Here is a 10,046-nt window from a genome sequence, read left to right on the forward strand (position 1 = left end):
TATGAAAGGGCAAATCGTGGCCGATTTTATAGTCGAACATGGGTTAGTTGAACTATCAGCGAATTTGGTCATTCAATCTAACTGGAAGTTGTTTTTTGATGGTTCTAGTCATAAAAATGGATCAGGCATTGGAGTCCTGATTATTTCTCCTGAAGGACTTCCAACCAAGTTCCACTATAGAATGAAGGATGTATGTTCTAATAACGAAGTCGAATACGAAGCTTTGATAACTGGTTTGAAAGCCCTAATAGACTTGGGGGCAAAGCGAGTTGAAATTCGAGGTGATTCTGAGCTGGTAATTTGACAAATCAAGAAAGAGTATAAATGCATCAAAGAAAATCTAATAGTGTACTACGCAATAGTGGTACGCTTGTTAGAGAAATTTGAACAGGTCGAGATCTTGCATGTACCAAGATCTGAGAATTACATTGCTAATGAATTGGCACAGATTGCTTCTGGCTATAGAGTTTCTAAAAATAAGTTAGAAGATATGGTCGATATCAAAGAGAAAGAAACTCATGAAGTGTTAGACAAATTGGGTCAATTGTCGACGTCAAAACTTGGGGGGCTAGGAGACGAAGTTGAAAGTGAAAATTGGCATGCCTTGGAAATTTTTGCCATCGACAATATGACAATTTCTGATTGGAGAAACCCATTGGTTCAGTACCTAAATAATCCAGTCGGAGGAACTGATCGAAAGATTAAATACAGGGCTCTAAACTATGTGATATTGGGAAATGATTTATACAAGAAAACGGCTGAAGGTGTATTGTTGAGATGCTTAAGTGAAGCTGAAGCATATTTGGCTGTGTCAGAAGTTCATAGTGGTGTTTGTGGAGCTCATCAATCAGGCCATAATATGAAGTGGTTGTTGTTTAGACAAGGTTTATATTGGCCGACAATGTTAAAAGATTGTATTGAATATGCAAGAGGGTGCCAAGAGTGCCAGAAATTTTCAGGCATTCAACATGTTCCTGCCAGTGAATTGCATGCCATTGTCAAACCTTGGCCTTTTAGAGGATGGGCTTTGGATTTAATAGGAGAAATCAAACCTGCATCTTCTAAACAACAAAGATTCATTTTAGTAGGAATAGATTATTTTACTAAATGGATAGAAGCAATTCCCCTGGTTAATGCTGATCAAGAAGCAGTGATTAGTTTTATACAAAAACACATTATTTACAGATATGGAATTCTAGAAACTATCACTACTGATCAGGGATCAGTTTTTATTGGTCGAAAGATGCAAGCTTTTGCAGCAGAAACAGGATTTAAATTACTAACATCCACTCCGTATTATGCTCAGGCTAATGGTCAAGTCGAAGCTGCTAATAAAGTTATTATAAACTTGATAAAAAAGCATGTAGGAAGAAAGCCAAGAAACTGGCATCAAACGCTCGACCAAATACTTTGGGCTTGTCGAACGTCACCAAAGGAAGCAATAAATACTACCCCATTTCGTTTGACTTTTGGGCATGATGTTGTGTTGCCTGCAGAAATCCATCTACAGTCAACTAGAATTCAACGACAAAACAGTCTTTCGTCTGATGAATACTGGAGTATGATGTTAGACGAATTAGTAGAGTTAGACGAAGAACGACTAATAGCGTTGGATAGGTTAATAAAATAAAAGAGAAAAGTGGCGAAGGCTTACAACAAGAAAGTCAAAGAAAAAACATTCATGATAGGTGATTATGTATGGAAAGTTATTTTACCCATGGATCAAAGGAATAAGTTATTGGGTAAATGGTCCCCAAGTTGGGAAGGACCATTCAAAATTTTGCAAGTGTTTTCAAACAATGCATATGAAATTGAAGAACTAAATTCAGATAGTCGAATCTTGAGGATAAATGGTAAATATTTGAAGAAATATAAACCTATACTTCAAGTAATTCGCATAATAGAATAAAACCAAGATTATATTAAAATGGCTAAAAATTTGGCCAATCATTACAAAAAGTTTCTTATAAAGTGCGCTGGCAGTCATTACAAAATATAGCCAGCTAATCGAAAATAAAATTACAAAGTTGGAAAGTTGTTCCTAAAATAGGCTAGCTTGGCTGACTCAAAGTCAATCTTCGAGTCCAGTCGAGACAAATTTTGTCTAAGTTGTCGAATGTTGCTTTCCAATTTGAGGGCATTTTCACCATGACCAAGTCCTTTCAAAACCTCTTGGTTAATAGTTTCAGGCGAAGGGATTTCCTCAGTTTGAGCCAAAGTGATTTTCTCTTGTTCAAGATCTTGAATCTTCTTGTTAAGAGCATCGATTTGGACCTTGTAGTCAGCAATCTTGTTGTCGATCTCTCCCTTCTTGTCAGAAAACTTTAAAGTTTTCTCCTGAAATTCTTCAACCTTTTTGGTCGAAGCTGCACTGGCATCCCATTTCCTCTCCATTTCACGCTCTTTGTTCTTTGCCTGTCGAGTGATGTTCTTCTTTGTCATAAGGTCCCTTCAGAGTTGGTCGAAGTATGCCTCAAAATCAAAGAAGAATTGAACAACAACTGCTGGAAGAGAAGCTTTGATTAGTAAGTCTAGAAGCTTGCGAATTTCTCCACCAAGATGTTCAGAACTCTCAAGGACAACAAGAAACTCAGGTTCGTTCAGATGAGCCTTTAGCTGGCATATAGCTTCGACAAGAGAAGCATCAATTTCAGCGTCAGGGTTGGTCGACTGAACAGGAACGTCAAGAGAACTTGGTCGCAGCTTCTGAAGTCGAAAGAGAGCTTCTAGAGGATTAGTCTTCTTCACGTCCAGAATCTCCTCTTGACTAAGAGAACTATTCGAGTTGGTGTCATCAACAGTAGGATGTTGTTTGGATTGAGAAATGATATCTTGCTTTGAACGAGAGGCTTGATCAGCAGCTTTGACATTTGCAGGTTGGGCTTGCCCAATAATAGGATTGTTTTGGGGCTCTGTTCGACTTCGACCTGGAGTGTTAGCCGAATCAGTGGTACTTCCCAAAGCATCAGTCCGTTGAGGGCTAAAAAGGTTGGAGTCAGGAGCAGCCTCAGTAATTTTTTCAGCAACTTCGACAACCTTCTCCTGAATATGGTCGACAGTTTGGGCATTCTATTCAGAAGAAAGTGTTAGAAAACAATTTGTTAAAGAGAAAAAATATTGAAAGAGAATGTTAAGTTACCTCAGGAGGAATTTGAGACGAAGACGGAATTGTTGGAGCTGTTTGGGGCTGGACAATTACTTTTGGAATGTTCTTAACAATTTTCCGTTTCTTTGATGGAGTCGGAAGCGGGAGTCGTGAAAAAATTTCACTTTCTTGATTTGGTGGTGAAGTGGTTTCGTCTGAGTCAGCAGGGACTAGCAGCTAAAGAAAGGAAAATAATAATCAACAAGGGTTCAGGCAGTATTGACAAAAGATTAAAGGTCAAGATAAATACCTTTCTAATAGTTTTGTTTTTCTTGGTAGTGGTGGTGTTCGACGTACTAGGACGCTTTCGACCTGGTTTAGGAGCAGGGACTTCGACTTGAGCAGTAGGATCAGGTCCTGAAAGGTCTAAAATTGAGATTAGAACACTGCCATTAGTAATAAAGAAAACGAAAGTAGACATAAAAAACTTACTTATAGTAAGTTAATCCTCCAGTACGTCGAATACGGTGTTCAGCTTCTTGACGAAAGAGTCTCCATCAAACAGTTGGTAATATTGAGACCACCATTCATTGAATTCTTTGGTTGTAAAGTAGGAGTTTTGGAAAGTGAAGGTGGGATGTTCCAAGGATTGTTTGTTATGAAACTTCAAGCAGTCAAGGTGTTGACGGGCTGTGAACGGTCGACCAGAGTAACAAATATCACCATCATGGAAATATAAGCTTTTGGGCAGCATCTGGCTCAAACCAAATTGTCGAGAGACCAAGTTTGGTTGATAACCCACAAACCCATAGCACTTACCAGTCGACTCAATACGATGAGAAAGTAAGTGTTGGGGTTAGAAAGGCAGCCCAAATAACGTTTAATTGAGCTCGAAGAGTAGGAGTATTCCCAGGAAAAATAGCTTTGAACCAAGTCGGTCCAAAGCATCGATTGGAGAAAGGGGCCACGGAAGCAATGAATGTTTTACATTCAGAAAACAACCTCACATATTTGAGGAGGTTGGGCCTGTTAGACTCATCTTGAGGAGTTTGAAAGGCAAGCCTGATGCCTTCGACCCTCCGGTCATACATGACCTCTAAAATGGATCTGGAAACAGTGTAACCTATATGTGACTCGAAGGTGGCATTCAACCAGTGTTGTAAGAGCCAATAAGGTCCCGACAGAGAGAGTTGTTTTGGAGTCTCATGCAGGCGTTTGATCCTTAAAGATGCTATACCTAAGGTATGGTAGAGATAAGCAAGGAGAAGCTTACCTAAAGAGACCTTTCGACCTTCATGAATTTGGATGGCCAGGGGTATGTAAGCCTTAGCTATCTAAACTGATCCTGGACAAAACAGATAATATGAAAGCCAATATGTGAGGAAGGCAACATGCTCTTCGTCAGAGACTTCTTCTGTCGACTTGTCATAATGATCTTGCATATATTTGGTGATGGTGGCGTTGGTGAAGTTGAAATTCATTTCTGTGGGAAGAGTTGGGTCGAAGAGCTCACCCAAAGGCGAAAGCCCTGTGATGGCAGCCACGTCGAAGAGAGTGGGAGTCATCATCCCACAAGGAAGGTGAAAAGTGTTGGTCGAACCTTCCTAGAAAAATATCAAAGCAAGTAGCATTGGAGGACAAACCCTATGACCAGTTCTGGATAGTTGTATGGCGTTGAAGATGCCCAATTCTTCCCACCTTTGTTGCTTCTTTGCCTGGACTTTGTTAAGCCAAGCTAAGTACTCTTTGTTGCCAGGAGCTGGGGTCGAACGAAACACCCTAAGTGTAGGGTCCATAAATTTCAAGTCGAGAGGACGCGGTTTGTCAAAAGCTACAGGCATGGTGGTTTGAAAACAAGGAAAGAAACCAGCGGTTTGTTCTGGACGAGAACGATGATCTGGTAATGGCCCTGAGAAAGCCATTAGTTTATCAGTAATTTGGAAAGGGATTAACATATGGTTTTGCCAAATAATGGCTTTTGCTTCTGTGAGTTTAGGTTGAGGAACAAAATCCAACCCTTGTTCTTCCTCTTCACGAGACATAATAAACCCTAAAGGGTTAGAACCTGTAGCATAAACGGTAGTGTTGGTGTTTGCAGCAGCCATTGTTGTTGTGTTTGGAATAGGAGAAGAAAATAGTTTGAAGGTTAGAGGAGAAGAGTGTTCTTTCTGAAACGTTTGAGAAGAGAAGGAAACGAGAAGAAAGAAAGAAAAAATGAGAAGAAACTTGCACATATATATAAGGCTGTAGTGACGTCAGCAAAATCGTGCAAAAAGAAGTTGTTGAAATCAAAGGTCATGTCAAAGAAACGCTTTGGAAACTGGTTTTTAGAAAGTGGGGAGCAGTTATAGCCCACTACCTAAGATTTAGGTAATAATTAGTGCCTAGGGATGTGCAAAGTAATCATGGCGTAAAAAGAGAACAAAAGTCGAAATCTAAGAAAGAAATGAAACGCCATTTTTCTCTTTCCTGAAGTCAGTCGAAAGAAGTCGCTTGGGGGGCAATTTGTTACCCTAGGATTTCGACTTGCTAAATAATGGTAAGTAACCTCTAAAAAAGGTGAGATTATTAAAGAATCTAAGGCAAAAATTCTGATCAAATAGTTTTGTTTAGTCAAGACTGACGTTCGACTACCAATAAACCATCATTGCCAAGGTTCGACTAAAATTAGTCAATATACCATACAGGTTCGACTAGAACAGACAGAAAAAACTTAGACGTATTGTTTAAGTATAGCCATGAAGTCGGAGAGCATCATAAGTCAAAGGAGGCAGTTTTAAGCAGTTTTCTGGCAGTTCTCACAGGACACGTGGAGGGCTCGTAGTTGAAGATATTGCATGTCGAAGACACGTGTTGGCTGATAATCAGTCGACCGTTAGTAGTAGTTATTTTATTTTTCCTATTTAAGCAAGTTCAATAGGAACAGTTTAGGGTCCGCATTTTCTATAAAATGCAAGTAAACTCAAATCTCTGTGCAAAATGAGTGACGAGTGCAACTTTGGAATGTACGTATGCGTACCAGTCTAATTGATGCAATCATTTTATGTTTTATTTCATTTTCAGTGCACATTTACTGCTTTCTACTGCTTTTAGTTATTTTAAAAGCCTTTAATTTCAGTATTTACTTTTACTTTAAAGTTATTGCTGCATTTAATAAAGACTAGATATACGTAATAAACAAATTAAAGCAATTAGTCCTGGAATATTCTAGTTGATTCCGCAAAAGTAACCTTTAAAAAGGAAACTAGCGCTTGTTTACCATATTTCTGGGTAAACAGTTGCACACCAACAATTTATGAATGACGCGATGGCAGTTACATAACCTGTGCATATTCCTAGTTTATATCTTCCCGGGATGGACTCCCCATCTCAAACTCTGGAAGCCGCATCTGATAGTGCGTTTCCGTTACAAAACCTAAAGGGCCAGTCAATGGTCGTGAATCCGTTACAAACCGTTAATAAAATTTGTTACAAATAGTTAATGGAATCGGTTACATTCTTAATGGCTATTAAACCCGATTAATAATCATCAATGATAGAGCAAATGTGAAGAGAACAGACTAATCATCTAAAAATACAGAGATCACCTTAATGTTTGTAGTCCCTCTGACCAATTTCAAAGGAATTATCCTATTGATGTTCTTTGCATGAACAATTTATAATTGATAAATAATAAATACGTAGTATAAAAAATAGAATATAATAATAAAATTAAATATTTAATAAACTTATTTAACGATTTTTTTCCATTAATAGTTGCATAACAAGAAGTTTGTTTCACGTCAAAGACTTAGAAGTTTGATCACATACATGTAAAAGTTTGTTCATATACAATTAATGGGCCGGTTTCTTCATAGAAATTGTGTGAATGGTACAAAGCGCCAAACTATGAATTCTTCTGTTTTAATTGAGCAAGGATAGGTCTACACTCATTTATGTGGCATATTTATATTTATTTATATGATCATATTCATTCCTCTTATGGGTGGTTGTTGATGACGGGTGCAGTTACCGTGCATGGATAAAAATCTATGCACCGTGCATAGATTATTATGGACCCTTGGATCATTGGATCAAATTCTAGACATCAATTGTTATTACTCAATACTCAATACTCACCACTCAATATTCAATACTCAATACTCAATTAAAAACATGATCCAATGGCTTATGTAGCCTTATGCATAGCCAAAGCCGTTGATAACGGTATGGCTCTTGCGGACTAACACCTTCATTAATATTATTAATTTTTAAATATTAAAAACATTCAAATACTAAATAATTTTTGGAGAGTTTAATGACTATTGACAAAAATTGTTTATCATTAATGATATCGGAAAGAAAAAAAGTTATGGAGAAAACATGGCAATCTTGATATATTGGGTTGAAATTTCCATCAGAGAGGTGCTACATAAGTTTGGGTTCAACAAAAAGTTTTGTGGTTGGATAACAGAAATGCTTCACTCGTCTCATTTATTGATCCTAGTCAAAGGTTACTTTGATTGCACTAGAGGAGTAACACATGGAAATCTTATCTTCCCTCTTCTGTTCTGTTTAGTTAAAGAAGTGCTTAGTCGTGTTATAAGTTATAACTCTAGCTCAACATAACAGCAAGATCAAACCTATGAAGGAAAATAGGGAGATTTTGGTTTCAAGTCATGTGTTATATGAAGATGATATTCTTATCTTCTGCCATGGAAACAAAGAATCCATTTTTTATTATCCTATACATTTTCCAACAGTATGGTTAGCCATCAGGGTAACTAACTAATCGTTGAAAGATAAATAAATGTTACATCTAATAGACTAGCTATTTAATGATCACATAAGAACATGGTCTAGTTGATGCATTGTTTCATTGAAAACATCTCAAAGAACTTCTTTCCTGGTTCAGCCCTTTGTGGGATAGAATTTCATTGGAATGTTTAATTAAACCATCTATTAAATTGTGTATTGTAATATTCTTTTATTACTATCTAACCATGGTTTGACATGGCTTCTTTGGTTCATTTTGAATTGCACCTTACTTGGAACACGAAATGAAAAATGTGTCGCATCTGGTAATAATCTGCTTTGATCTAATAGTCCTTTAAGAAAGTCAATGTGTTTGTCTTCTTCATTAAACATATGATTGTGATTGTTCTCAACCCAATTTATTCACACATTGTGGATTTGATATCGAAGCTTATTTCATCGGGCTTTTACTAATGGTAGTAGTTGGCTATGATCCCCGGGTGGCACCTAAAGTCTGCAAGGAATTTGGAAAGTTAGACAGATCTAACAATGGTTCTATACTTACAGGTTTTATCAAAACACATCCATTAGAAAGGACAAAAGGCAAAGCTTTGGCTTGAACCAAGACAATGGAAGAAGCTCCATAAACAACAAATTTCAGTGTCTGCAACTAAACTAAGAATTATGTTGTACACAAAATTGAAAACAACCTCAATTCAACATGTCCATTATTGTTGTAGAGGGAAGGATTGAAGAAGATCCATAAAGTAAGGAAGAAGCTTATCTTAAGTTATTTCATGTTTTCAAATAACGACTTTCTTTTGTGCGCATAACCCATTGACTTTTCCATCTCAAATGCCCCAATTGCAATCTCTTTATTGTTGTTATAGATTGAAGAGTGAGATTGTAACAGTAGAAGGTCGATTGTTGTTATTAAACTTACATGTCCCTAATATATTCAGGGGGAGCACCCCAAATAAGATTATTTTGTTGTCTATCTTATCGATTTTGTTTATTATCGTTTATTGAACCTCCTTCATTATTGCATATCTCTGAATCAAGTTTGAATTGATTCATTTTTTAAGCATGCTTAAAGCAATAATTATATTTGAGCTTGATCATGATACTTTTAGTCAATTGCATGAGTTCAGTGGAATAAGAATCATGTGTGTTATTAGTTCAAGTTAGGTGGAAAGAAAAATCTCAAAGTATTTTGAAAATTATGAAAAATTGAGATTTTGTGTGCATGATTCGAATCAAGCACATATCCTGACTCAAATCAAATTGAACAGAGGCAAACCAAAGTTTTTCAAACACCTTGATTCAAATCAAACTTTTAACTTGATTCGAATCATGCAAATATGGGTCACCTCTGCTTCATTTGATTCGAATCGGACTTTACACCTGATTTGAATCAGTCAGTTTTTCTCACATTTCTCTTTTGACTCTGTTTGAATTTATTCAAATCAAATTTTACACTTGACTCAAATCACGAGCTTTCTGTTTTGAATCAGACTTTACACTTGATTCGAATCATTTGACAAATGGATCGAAAATCTTTATGCTTTCTTATTCCACATCACATGCCCATTTCACTAAAACCTTGAAATGATTTTGATTAGAATATAACTAACTTTTTTCCATCCATTTTGAACTTAATCTCAAGCACATATATAATCATTTTATCATCATTTTTCAAACACAACCTTACACAACTTTACAACATTTTGCATTGTGATTTTGTGAAAATCAACACCCTCTCACTTTTAAAAAAAATTCAAAACCCTTGTAACAAAATTCTTTCATATTCAACCTCTAGCTTGATTTCAGATCTTGATATGAGAGATTGTAATTAATTGAGGGAGACGGCATCTTGAAACTAACAGTTCTTGAAGATTTTGTTGAGATTTTCAAGTAGCTTGTAAGATTGAGGTTGTTGTCATTGGTGTTAATAAATTCCAATAAAAAGAAGGAGTTTATTCTCTTCATATTACCTTGGTAGTAATTTTGTGGAAGGCTACGAACAAGGTGGAGTTATTATCAAATCTTCAGACAGTTCGTCGTTCAAGGAATTGGTAGGATCAATGAGTGATTGTTACACACGATGGCTTGGAGTAGATTAGTGAAGCTGGAAGATTCAAAAAGCGTGAATCGAGTAAAGATTACTTATAGGAGTTTGGCATTGAAGTATCTGTGAAGATAGACACATTTCTTTCACTAGTCTTTT

Source organism: Vicia villosa, linkage group LG1 (assembly GCF_029867415.1).
Source record: "Vicia villosa cultivar HV-30 ecotype Madison, WI linkage group LG1, Vvil1.0, whole genome shotgun sequence".
Classification (NCBI taxonomy): Eukaryota; Viridiplantae; Streptophyta; class Magnoliopsida; order Fabales; family Fabaceae; genus Vicia; species Vicia villosa.